The sequence below is a fragment of the Rattus norvegicus genome, chromosome 6 (genome assembly GCF_036323735.1).
Source record: "Rattus norvegicus strain BN/NHsdMcwi chromosome 6, GRCr8, whole genome shotgun sequence".
Classification (NCBI taxonomy): domain Eukaryota; kingdom Metazoa; phylum Chordata; class Mammalia; order Rodentia; family Muridae; genus Rattus; species Rattus norvegicus.
In genome coordinates, this window is record NC_086024.1 from 11,232,774 (window position 1) to 11,243,661 (window position 10,888).

General features: G+C 43.3%; 2 long non-coding RNA genes across 3 annotated transcripts; one reads left to right on the top strand and one right to left on the bottom strand.

Annotated features, from left to right (window-relative positions):
• Window positions 1-6,559: 6,559 nt before the first annotated feature.
• LOC102549991 (uncharacterized) lies at window positions 6,560-7,934 on the bottom strand. 2 transcript variants are annotated; one of them, XR_005486353.2, is made up of 3 exons: window positions 7,807-7,934; window positions 7,599-7,719; window positions 6,560-6,959 (listed from the first exon to the last, which is right to left on the bottom strand). It is a non-coding gene; the product is annotated as an uncharacterized LOC102549991 (long non-coding RNA). The 2 variants fall into 2 exon arrangements; XR_010052398.1 differs by having other exon boundaries at window positions 7,599-7,934.
• A 106-nt stretch (window positions 7,935-8,040) lies between these two features.
• Window positions 8,041-10,597, top strand: LOC134479301 (uncharacterized). The gene is made up of 2 exons (XR_010052435.1): window positions 8,041-8,167; window positions 10,099-10,597. It is a non-coding gene; the product is annotated as an uncharacterized LOC134479301 (long non-coding RNA).
• Window positions 10,598-10,888: the final 291 nt, after the last annotated feature.

Genomic DNA, 10,888 nt, shown 5'->3' on the forward strand with positions numbered 1-10,888 from the left:
TGTCCTGTTGTCCCCAGGTCATGGTATGGGGACACAGAAAGAATGTCCCATTTTGGACAACCTATGTCGGCTTTCTATTCTCTGATGTAACTAGGAGAGAGAGGAGTACAAAGAGCGAGACACTGGCCACTTCCCATGGCCATTTATTCTCAGTGACTAGAGGAATCTACAATGAGCTCCAGTAATGTGTCTCACCAGGAAAAAGCTAGACAAGCCAGAGTGAAGAGTGGCATGGCCAACTAAAAGCAAACCCTGTCTGTCATACAGAGAAATGAACAGAAAGAATAAGGCTAAAGCAACAGGCAGATGTTTCTAAAATCCTGTACTAAGATGGACAGTTAAGCCTTGACACTTAGATAGTGGCATGGGAAGGTCTTTGGCTGAAGCGAGCAGCTTCCAAGCTGCTCAGGATGTTAATCCTCCAGCCAGGCTACCCAAGGAAGCTTATGGGGGGGTGTCTTTTTATACAGTGAACAAAGAGAAAAGATCCCGATTCCCTCCCCGTCCACACACACACACTGCAGGTGGTGAAGCCACAGGGACACTGGAGTTCCTAAAATGTCCTGTTGCCATCACAATGGAGGAGAACATAATGTCTTCATTCCTAAAGCAGGAGATTTCTGTGCATTCCTTGAAACCTAAGCCCTTTTATGAGTTGGAGTTGATGGACCAGTAATGAAAGAAAGACAATTCTTTTCTCACCAGGAAATAAGTGTTAGTCTTCAGACATTTACACATCTCAGAGTCTGGGTGACAGTTTTCAGTGACCACCAGGCAGCTTAGGAAGAAAAGTCATGTCAGCCTATTCCAGATGACCTGGGGCTGGTCTTATTCCCAGAGTTAGTGTTAGTGGAGCCATCCTGAGGCAAAACAGTTGTACCGAAGTGTCCCAGGGCATTGGTTTCTGATAACTCTGTCCTCTGGGAAACTAGAGAGGCAGATTCTCCCCTTCAGCCCTTGTCTTCATTTCTGTTGATGTTCAGTCAGGTCAAAAGTTATGGATGCTGGTGTCCTGGTAGAGCCCAGGGTGCAATCAAGTCACAAGGCATGGATGCTGGTGTACTGGTAGACCCCAGAGGGGCAGTCAAGTCAGGAGCTATGGATGCTGGTGTCCTGGTAGAGCCCAGGGTGTATTCAAGTCAGGAGTTATGGATGCTGGTGTCCTGGTAGAGCCCAGGGTACAGTCAAGTCATGAGTCATGGATGATGCCAGTGTTCTGATGTGAAGTTAGCCTAGATTCACCTATTCCCACTTCGCTTAGAAATTTTTCTATTTGAACAAAGCTCTATCTTTCTGTGGGGCTAGAAGATTTACATGGGAGTTGGGAAGGATATTAGTCCTCGCCATTTATTCTTGGTTAGTCCAAGAAAAGAACAAAACTGTCCTTTGTCTCTTCCCTCCTTATCAGATATTGTGTGGTGAGTAAAATCATTAGTTAGAAGAACTCAGGCAACAGCAAACATTTGCCGTTATAACATCAAGTGGCATCACCATAAAGAGTAAGAAAGTGGTAAATGAGGTACAAAAGTTAAGAAGAAAACAAGCATCCTGCATTCCAGTCTTTCTGAGGTTTCTTGTCTTTGACCTTTTAAATAATTGAGCTCATTGGCCCATTTTCTTGGTTAGCAGAAATACCTGTGCAATAGCAATAAAACATCCCCTAAGGACACACTGTTATACCCGTACAGAGGAGCATCTCACAGCCCTCATCAGGGAAGCTCCTTTCAGGAGATAGAAATTATTACAGAGACTAACACCTAGACAATACGCAGAGTGAGAGACTTTGGAACCCTAGGCCAATGTTTTCATCAAAGTCCTCCCCTCAAGGTTGAGATATGTGGAAGAGGATACAAAAAGATTGCAAAACCCAGAGGTAATAGATGACTCAAAAGAAAAAGCAGTATCTTATAGACACAGTTGGACTGGTGTGCAAATGAACTCACAGAGGCTTATATGAGTATGCACAAGCCCCGCATGGGTACAAGCCAAATGGAAAATCAGTTTTCTCCAATGGAATATAGCTACGTCTGCCAGCTACACTCCAAGGCATGCCCCTGCCCAAGAGTAGTTGACCAACACAAAATGGACTCTGTTTCCTTTTGGTTTTGTCTTACTGATTTCCCTTTTTAGTTTTGATTGTCACTTTCCTTGTTTTCTTTGGTTGCTTGGTTTTGTAGAAAGAGAACATTGGGGAGGTGGGGGCGATTTGGAAGGAATTAAGGGGGGGAAGAATCAGATCCAATAGCATATGGGAAAAGAAAAACTAAAGTATTTTTAAGATGCTTGTTTATTCTAAAGGGTGCAGTGGTCATGTCATTTTAAAAGTTATCATGACCACTATCAAAGTTGTAGGTTTAAAGTTACAAAAGCTTAGCTGGCCAACAGCTATCCCAAGGAAGTCTGTTAAGGAGACATTCCAGGAAGCTCAAAGTACATTAAAAATAACCTCACTTGCCTGACTCTGAAAGGAAAGACAGTTATTTCCCTTCCCATCCCCATCCAGTCAACAGTGCTCCACTGGTCCAAGCCTTTCCAAACACTTCACCCAGCTCCAACTTAAACCCAATGTTTACGCATCTCTTTGAGTGGCCTAGGTAACACGGCTCACTCGGTCACTGTTTCCAGCCCTGATATCCAGGCAGACAGAGTCCTTCCCAGTCATCCTGATTCCTGACATCTGGGTAGTGGACTGAATTAGAGGACAGCCTGGGAATCTGTCCATCCTTCATCTCAGTTGGTAGAATCGTCCTAGCAGGACTTTCTCCTTCAACTAGAGAGGTTTCTTTCCAAGGGGCCCTTGATGCCTGTGAACAAATGGTTGGCAAACACACAGCCTTGAGTTACCCGCATTCTAGAGCAAGGACAAGGGGCCTCACACAGTGACGCTTTCCACTGAGGTGGCTCCTAGAAAGCAAAGCAGAGATGCACTGAGCTCAGCCATCGACCACAGACAGACCAGGATTTTAATTCAAGATCTCTCGTTACCTATAAAATTAAATTCATAATATTGACCTTTCCAGTTGCTGTGAAGATAAAAATGAAATAGTGTATGTAAAGGACTCTGCAAGGGTATCTGTTATTTTTATTTTCATTTTCATCGCGGTCACTTGCAGCACTGTGAGCTGCCCAGGGCTTCCTCTTATCAGAACCATTTGTCAGTTGTATTCTGCATCTCATCTCTGGAACCAGTCTTTTATCTTCCTCTCCGCATGGCTGGTGGATATGTTACCCATCTCCCCTTGCTCTGGCACTCAGGTTCTCCCTCCTCAATAACGAATGGATGTGCGAAACCCATCATGATCATCCACCCAAGCTGGTGCTAACTTTTGGAAGCTATGTGTCCATATAAGGAAGCTGTTCATATCCATTTCACCATGACACCTGGCCCACATCCTTTAAAACCACATCGTTTTGAATGAAAGCTTGTGAGCACCTTCATATGCAATTGCACTACAAACAGGTTAGCCTAGAAATGACAATATTGATGAAATATATTGACTAGAAGAGTAAAACCCCAGATAGCAAAATATTGATAAAAATAGTAATAATAATAAACAATAAATAATGACAAAGACAAGTAATGGAAAGCTAAATAGCATCCGGGTCACAGCATCAGAAGTGCAGGCCATCTGAGAATGACGTGTGCTCTGCAAGAATATGGGACAGAGGCTTCTTTAAATGTCATCTCTTCTCATGAGGAAGCTTCCTCACTCCTCCAAAGCCAGGTCTAACAGTGTCTTGTGGTGGCCAATGATGCCCGTGCTTTATGACAATTACAGGGACCTTAGGAGCGGCTAGGGTAGCCTCATGAAGGCAGAGAACAGGAGCAGCTCACAATTTGTTTCTCTGCTCAAGCCTTCAACTCCCAAGACAGCTGCTTGCTCTTCCACCAAACCCAACTCAGCTTCTCAGCGTGTCATCTAAGGCGGTGGTCCTCAACCTTCTTAATGCTGTAACCCTTTGATACAATACCCCACACAGTGTTGACCACAATCATAAAATTATTTTTGTTGCTGCTTCAGAACTGTAATTTGCTAAGTTTATGGATCATAATGTAAATATCAGATGTGCAGGATATCTGATATGTAACTCCTGTAAGAGGGTTGTTCAATCCCCAAAGGGGTTGAGACCCACAGGTTGAGAACCACTGACCTTCGGTCTTCCTGGCCTGTGCTGTCTCCATGTGTGTCTGTTGCTCAACATACTGCTTCCCCACTACATCACTTCTATTCACACTGTACTCACATCACCCATTCCAATCCCCACTGACGCCTCAGTTCTCCAAACTCCCACCCTACTGCACTAGTGTATTGATTTGCTCAGATCTGTTACTATGCTCTCCTTAATTGGACTGTCATTCATTGTAATGAGGGGATGTATCCATTTCTGTCTGGAAACCTTCTTGTTCCCAAATAGAAATGATTGCTAAGTGTGGAGGTCATTGAGCACTGACTCGCTTCTAAATAAATGGAGTTGACTATAAATGATGTTCCTCTTTTTTTTTCAGGTGTGTGTCACTTACTTTTTATTGGATATTTTTTAATTTACATTTCAAATGTTATCTACTTTCCCGGTTTCCCATCCATAAACCCCCATCCCATCCCACCCCTTCACTACTTCAATGAGGGTGTTTCTCTACCCACCTACACAGCCCTTCCTCCTGCCCATGCTGACATTCCCCTACACTGGGGGTGGGAGGGTTGAGCCTTGGCAGGACCAAGGGCTTCTCCTCTCATTGGTGTTCAACAAGGCCATCCTTTGAACATAAGTAGCTGAAGCCATGGGTCTGTCCATGTGTAATATTTGGATTGTGGTTTGGTTTTTGGGAGCTCTGATTGGTTGGTATTGTTGTTCTTAAGGGGTTGCAAACCCCTTCATCTCTTTCAATCCTTTCTCTAACTCCTCCATTGGGGACCCCATCCTCAGTTCAATGGTGGGCTGTGAACATTTGCCTCTGTATTTGTCATCCTCTTGCTGAGCCTAACAGGAGACAGCTCTATAAGTCTCCTGTCAGCTTGCATTTCTTGGCATCAGCAATAGTGTCTGGATTTGGTGACTGTATATGGACTGGATCCCCAGGTGGGGCAAGTTTTGAATTCCTTCAATCTCTGCTCCAAACTTTGTCTCCATATTTCCTCCTGTTAATATTTTTGTTCCCCCTTCTAAGAAGGACTGAAGCATCTGCCCTTTGGTCATCCTTCTTCTTGAACTTCACTTGGTTTGTGGATTGATTTTTGGGTAATTTGAGCTTTTGGGCTAATATCCACTTCTCAGTGAGTACATACCATGTGTGTTCTTTTGTGATGGGGTTACCTCACTCAAGATTATATTCCCAGTTCCATCTATTTGCCTATGATTTTCTTAAAGTCATTGTTTTTGATAGCTGAGTAGTACTCCATTGTGTAGATGTACCACATTTTCTGTATCCATTCCTCTGTTGAAGGGCATCTGGGTTCTTTCCAGCTTCTGGCTATTATAAATAAGGCTGCGATGAACATAGTGGAGCATGTGTCCTTGTGATCTGTTGGAGCATCTTTTGGGTGTATGCCCAGGAGTAATATAGCTGCATGTTCCTCTTTTTAACAAAGCAGAGAGGGAGAGTGGAGAAGAAATAATATTCAATGAAGTTACTAGGACCTGCATGGTGCTTTTCGGTTGTAATTCTGTGAATTTGTGCTAGCCAGTTCTTTGGATTTTTTTTCATCCCAAGGAAGTCAATCAGTTCCACAAAATGTGTGTAATTTGTCAGAACATAATTAAAACCAGGGTCTCTGAGTTTAAAACATGTTCTTGCCAAGATCTTTATCATCAGCACCATTGTTCCCAAGGCCATGTCTGTCTGCATGGGCCATGTCTGTCTCAATGGGCCATGTCTGTCTCAGTGGGCCATGTCTGTCTCAGTGGGCCATGTCTGTCTCAGTGGGCCATGTCTGTCTCAGCGGCACGAGCCATTTACCTACAGACACCTCTTGTGTCTTGTCTGCCTACACAAAACCTTAAGGTGTTGTCTGACCCCTGTACAGAACGTACCATCAAACAGGCAAACGGCACTTCTGCAGACCCTCTTTGCCTTCCCTGTCACTGCCAACTCATGGTTAGGTTAATGGTGAGACTTGAGTCATCTAAACTTGCAAAGAATGAAGAGGACAAATGAGGGATAGAGAGTGTCTTAGCCCTACTCTATCCTAGACACATGCCTCTGAGCAAATGTCCTCAGTTCCCTGAGATTTAGGTAACTTGGAATTCTTCGAAAGCTTCTCAAAATTCTCTGGCACAAAATGTTAAGTAAATGATAAAAATTAAGGTCCTGGATTTTGAAATTAAAGAGCAGGGTTGGGGACAAAGTAGACAATCAAAGTTACTTTTAAAGAATGACTAAAAACAACCTATAACTCTTAAAAAATTAAATATAAAATAAATGTGTGCGAAATATCTTATCAGCCCATTAATTAATATGAGAACCAGCAAGAAATTATAATGCATTGAAAAGAAAATTCAAAACCCATGCTTCTATGAGCCCTGAGAGGAGTTTACAGGCATCTAGAAATAACCACTCGGATTTCATAGGACAAACTATTTTAATCTCAACAGACAGGAGTCCCCTACATCACGCATTACACTTCAACTTACAGAGACTGGAAGACAATTAGAAAATGAGCCATGGGTGCTTGGAAGCAGGCCCAGGAGCTAAGGACGATGGTCACGCCTGGTGAGCTGAGCGTCCTCCCCGTACTGTACAGCGGAAGGCGAGGACTGACTCCCAGGAGTTGTCGTCTTACTTCCAGATGCACACACACTTCCTGAGTACGCACAAAACAACTTCAAACGTTTTAAAGTAGCTGCTGCAGCAATGAAATAATCCAGTTAGACACGCTAGTCAATGCCTAGAATAACATTCTATGATGTCACTCTGAGTCTGTCTCCTTTCTTTCCTCTCCTCTCCTCTCTCCAGAGGGCCACTGAAAAAAAAAAATCTGTTACTTTTTAACATGATTTAACTCAACTCTGAGCAAGGAGAGAAGTGAGAAAATTGTTAAAGTACTCCTATGCAAGTCTCCCCACCCCTTATCCCATGGCTTCAATACTAAAGAATTACACATAGGATTCATACTACCTAACTTAAATTTAAATAAAAAGGAAAATGGTCAGTGCTACCTAGGAACCGGAGACATAAAGCATCCCAAGGGAACTCACTAGCAATGCATATCCCCATGTCACACCTCCACTCCCCAAAATCAGAACCTACACTCTATGATCCTTGTGTGGTTTGCATGAAAAAAAGTTCCTGAGAAGCCATGGTTCTCAAATCAGTGTTTTATTTCGACCAGGCATCAGGCAGCTGTGTCATTTAAACAAGTCAGTTCACTTCTCTAGGCCTTGGCTTCCTTACTGTGAAGCAAAATGGATCACTAGACTTGGCTTCCCCCTCCTGCTTGCTAAATCCATTTACAAAGGCTTTCTCCATGACGTCAAGCTCCAGAGCCAATGCCCTGCCATCAGCCTGAACACGGAAAGATTTGGCTAAGCCTGATTTACATTTTTCTCTTGTGTCCTTCTCTCAGAAGAATAAATTGACACAGTGACCCTGATGTCATTACCTCTGTCTCTAGAGCAGGAGCAATGTGCTGGGCTTCTCTGGGAGCCAAATGAGTAGGGAATCCTGCCATCTGCTTTCAAATCAGTGATCTCCACAGTTTCACTGTCTGACTGAGTGCATCACTGTTAGAGTCCCAAAATAATCAGTTATGACAAGAAAGATCCAGCTATGCTTTTCAAATTACAAAAGTACTCAAATTTCCTGACAACCTGATAAAGTAAGAAAGAGAATCACCAGCTTGTTATTTTTAGCATATTTGTTTTGTCAGTCAAGCTGGCCTGCTCCACAGGGAACTTCTGACCCAGTGCTGCATAGACCAGCCCAGGGCTTCTCAGAGCTTTCACCTCACCATGGCAACACAAGCCCCTTCTGTGATGTGCCAGAACTATAGCCACTCCTTGTCTGAGGGAAACTCTAGGGGAGTCTTGTAAGGAAGCTTCCACATTCCAATGCACATATCACATGACAATGGCCTTTTTATTTTACTCACATGTACGTGAAATCTATGTAAAGAGCAAAGAATGTGGAACCAAGGAGTCACATGGCAAGATCCAGACCCTCGGGGATCCTGTAAGCATTACCTTACTCATCAAAGAGAACCAAGGGCCAGCTACAGCTCTTTGTCACTCACTGCATCTTTGAAAACCCCTCCTTGCTGCCTTGGTGTCTCCTTAGTTTATTGAACCACTAGTGTGACTCTGTAGAACACGTGTGTTTGCCAGGTCAGTGCCAGGCTGACAGTCTCAAATCTCACCTGATGCTCAGATGATGGACCTATAGTTCAGAGAATAGACCTATAGTTCTTCATAGAGACATCAGTGACTTCCACATGTAATTTCCACAGTGGTACTTGATCTGAGCCTGACAGTGAAGAATGCTAGGAAAAAACACTTCTCTTCATATGCCCTGTTTCTTATTTTGACTCTCCCCTGTACAGTAGGAGTATTTGAGGCCCAAAAAAGAAATGACTTTTATAGCAAGAATATAAAGAGAAAAAAGTAACCGGTTCATTTGCAGCTTTTGAATTTCAAAACAGACTTTTCAATCTGCTATCTGAAAAACTAGCTTGAAAGGCAAAGCTATCACTGGGGAATACTGGCCTTCCTAAGAAATAAGGGCTAACATGCTTCTGAAAGCCCAGCAAGTGTCAACCAGAAAGCTTTGAAAAAAATCAGGGACTTGGGAGTCAAAGCCATGAAGAAATGCAAGAGTTCATTTGCATATTTACAAGGTCTAGGCATTGGCAATGAGGGAGCAAATTAGACTGTGAGTTTGGATTACGGGTTTGACATGATGTAGAATCATCTGACTTTACATCATGCAAGAGTTCAGTAAGGGGTCACCTTGACAGGATTGGTCTACAGGAATGAAATGTCCGTGGGAATTATCTCCACTACATTAATTGGCATGAGGAGTCCTGACCACTGTGGGTGGCACCATTTCCTAGGCAGGGGATGGGGAAAGTGGGCTGAGCACAGACGTATTAATTCACTGCTCTCTGCTCTTGTCTGTGACATAATGTGACTAGCTGCTTCAAGATCTTGCTGCCTTGATTTCCTGAAACAATGGACTGTAAACTGGAATTTTGAGCTAAAATTAACCCTTTCTCCCCTAAGTTGTGTTTATATTTTATCACAGCAATAGAAACAAAATGAAGACAGACCCCAGTGTAAGTCATTGGCAGTTAACAGGAACTGGGTGGTAGGCTACCTTGCTAGAATGAGCTGGGACGTGGCTGTTTGTCCTAATGTTCTCCCAACACTGTGAGACAAGATATGAAATCTTGATCAAGGTCAGACAAGTGCCATGACGGAAAATGGGCCAAAAGCATCTATAGAGACCAAGGTACTTAACAACAGGCAAACATACTGACAAATTAGCTGTGTGCAGATACAAAGCTGGGTGAAACAATCCGCACTGGTTAATGTACTTCAAAATAACGGAGAAAATCCTGCAACTGATGGGATTTGATGAATGAACAAGTCACAGATTTGTTTCTTCCATTAGCTAGTCTTTAAAGTAGGATGAGTGATGTATACAACAGTAGAGCCATGTTCTGCCGCATGGCTAAGTTAGGCCTGCACATCTGCTGTACTTCCCTGAACTGTCTCATCTCATTTCATTGGATGAGAGGTTAGATGGCTACCAGCTGACATAAACATTCATAGAAAAACAGCACAAGTAATACCCTTGCCCTAAGGAATTGAGTGTCTAGGAACAAGGTAAGGAAAGGCCCCCTAACCAGTGTATTAAATCAATCAACGGATTAAAGACTTTGCCCTTGGCTGGCACTATTGGGAAGTGATTAAAAACTTTAAGACAGGACTCTTCTTTGGGGGTGTGCCTTAGAGAGATTGTGAGACCCCAAGCCATAATGTAAGGAGCTCCAGTCCTGCCATTTTGTAGTTTCAATTGGAAATATCTGCCACACAAGATCATGTGTCTAATGCTTTATCCTCAGTGAATATCAATATTTTAATGTGGCCTGGATACTTTTCAAGGTCGCAGGTGAACTTGGAGTTTTCACATGGTGCTTGTTTTCCATGAGTGAAAAATCTGTGGGGAGAATTCCACTATGATTTCCGCAGAGTCAAGTTATGTATAAGAGATTCCCTCAGGAAGCCTCATCGGGCTATGCATGAGGCTGTGAAGGTAACGCCATAGCTGCAACAGACACCAGAGAATCCAGGATGTGGGAGATGCACGAATGTGGACCAGTTCTTGAGGAAACCAGCAGATATCGGATGAAGCCAGTTCTGAAAGACACTATGTATTTCAGCTGACACCACCATAGGACTGGGTCTGACAGAGCCCACTGGGACCCACTGATAACACCCTGTGCTCCAGATATTGCCTGCCAGGCTGCAGTCTTGATGCTTTCCTGGTTCTTCTGTCTGGAATGAAGATGTCTCCTTCGTGCATTGTACATTGGAAATTTGTAACTTTCTTTTTTATTTGATAGAGCCTTAAAATTAAGAGTTTGCCTTCAGTATCAGAAAATACTTTGGTCTTTGAGGTTTTGAATTACATTGAAACTGATAAGACTGGGGCCTTTTGGGGTGTTTACATCCTGAGATGGCCATGAGCCTATGGAAACAACTGCATTGTGCAATTCGAAAGTAAAAAGACTCCTAGAGGTTTTGAATACTTGTTCCCAGTTACGTGGCAATATTTTGGAAGGCTATGGGGCTCTTAGAAAATAGAACACAGCGGATAGAAGAAGGTCACTATGGACGGGCCTTTGACGGTCACAGGCTGGCTCCGAGTTTTTGCCATTTTCTGTGTCCTGGT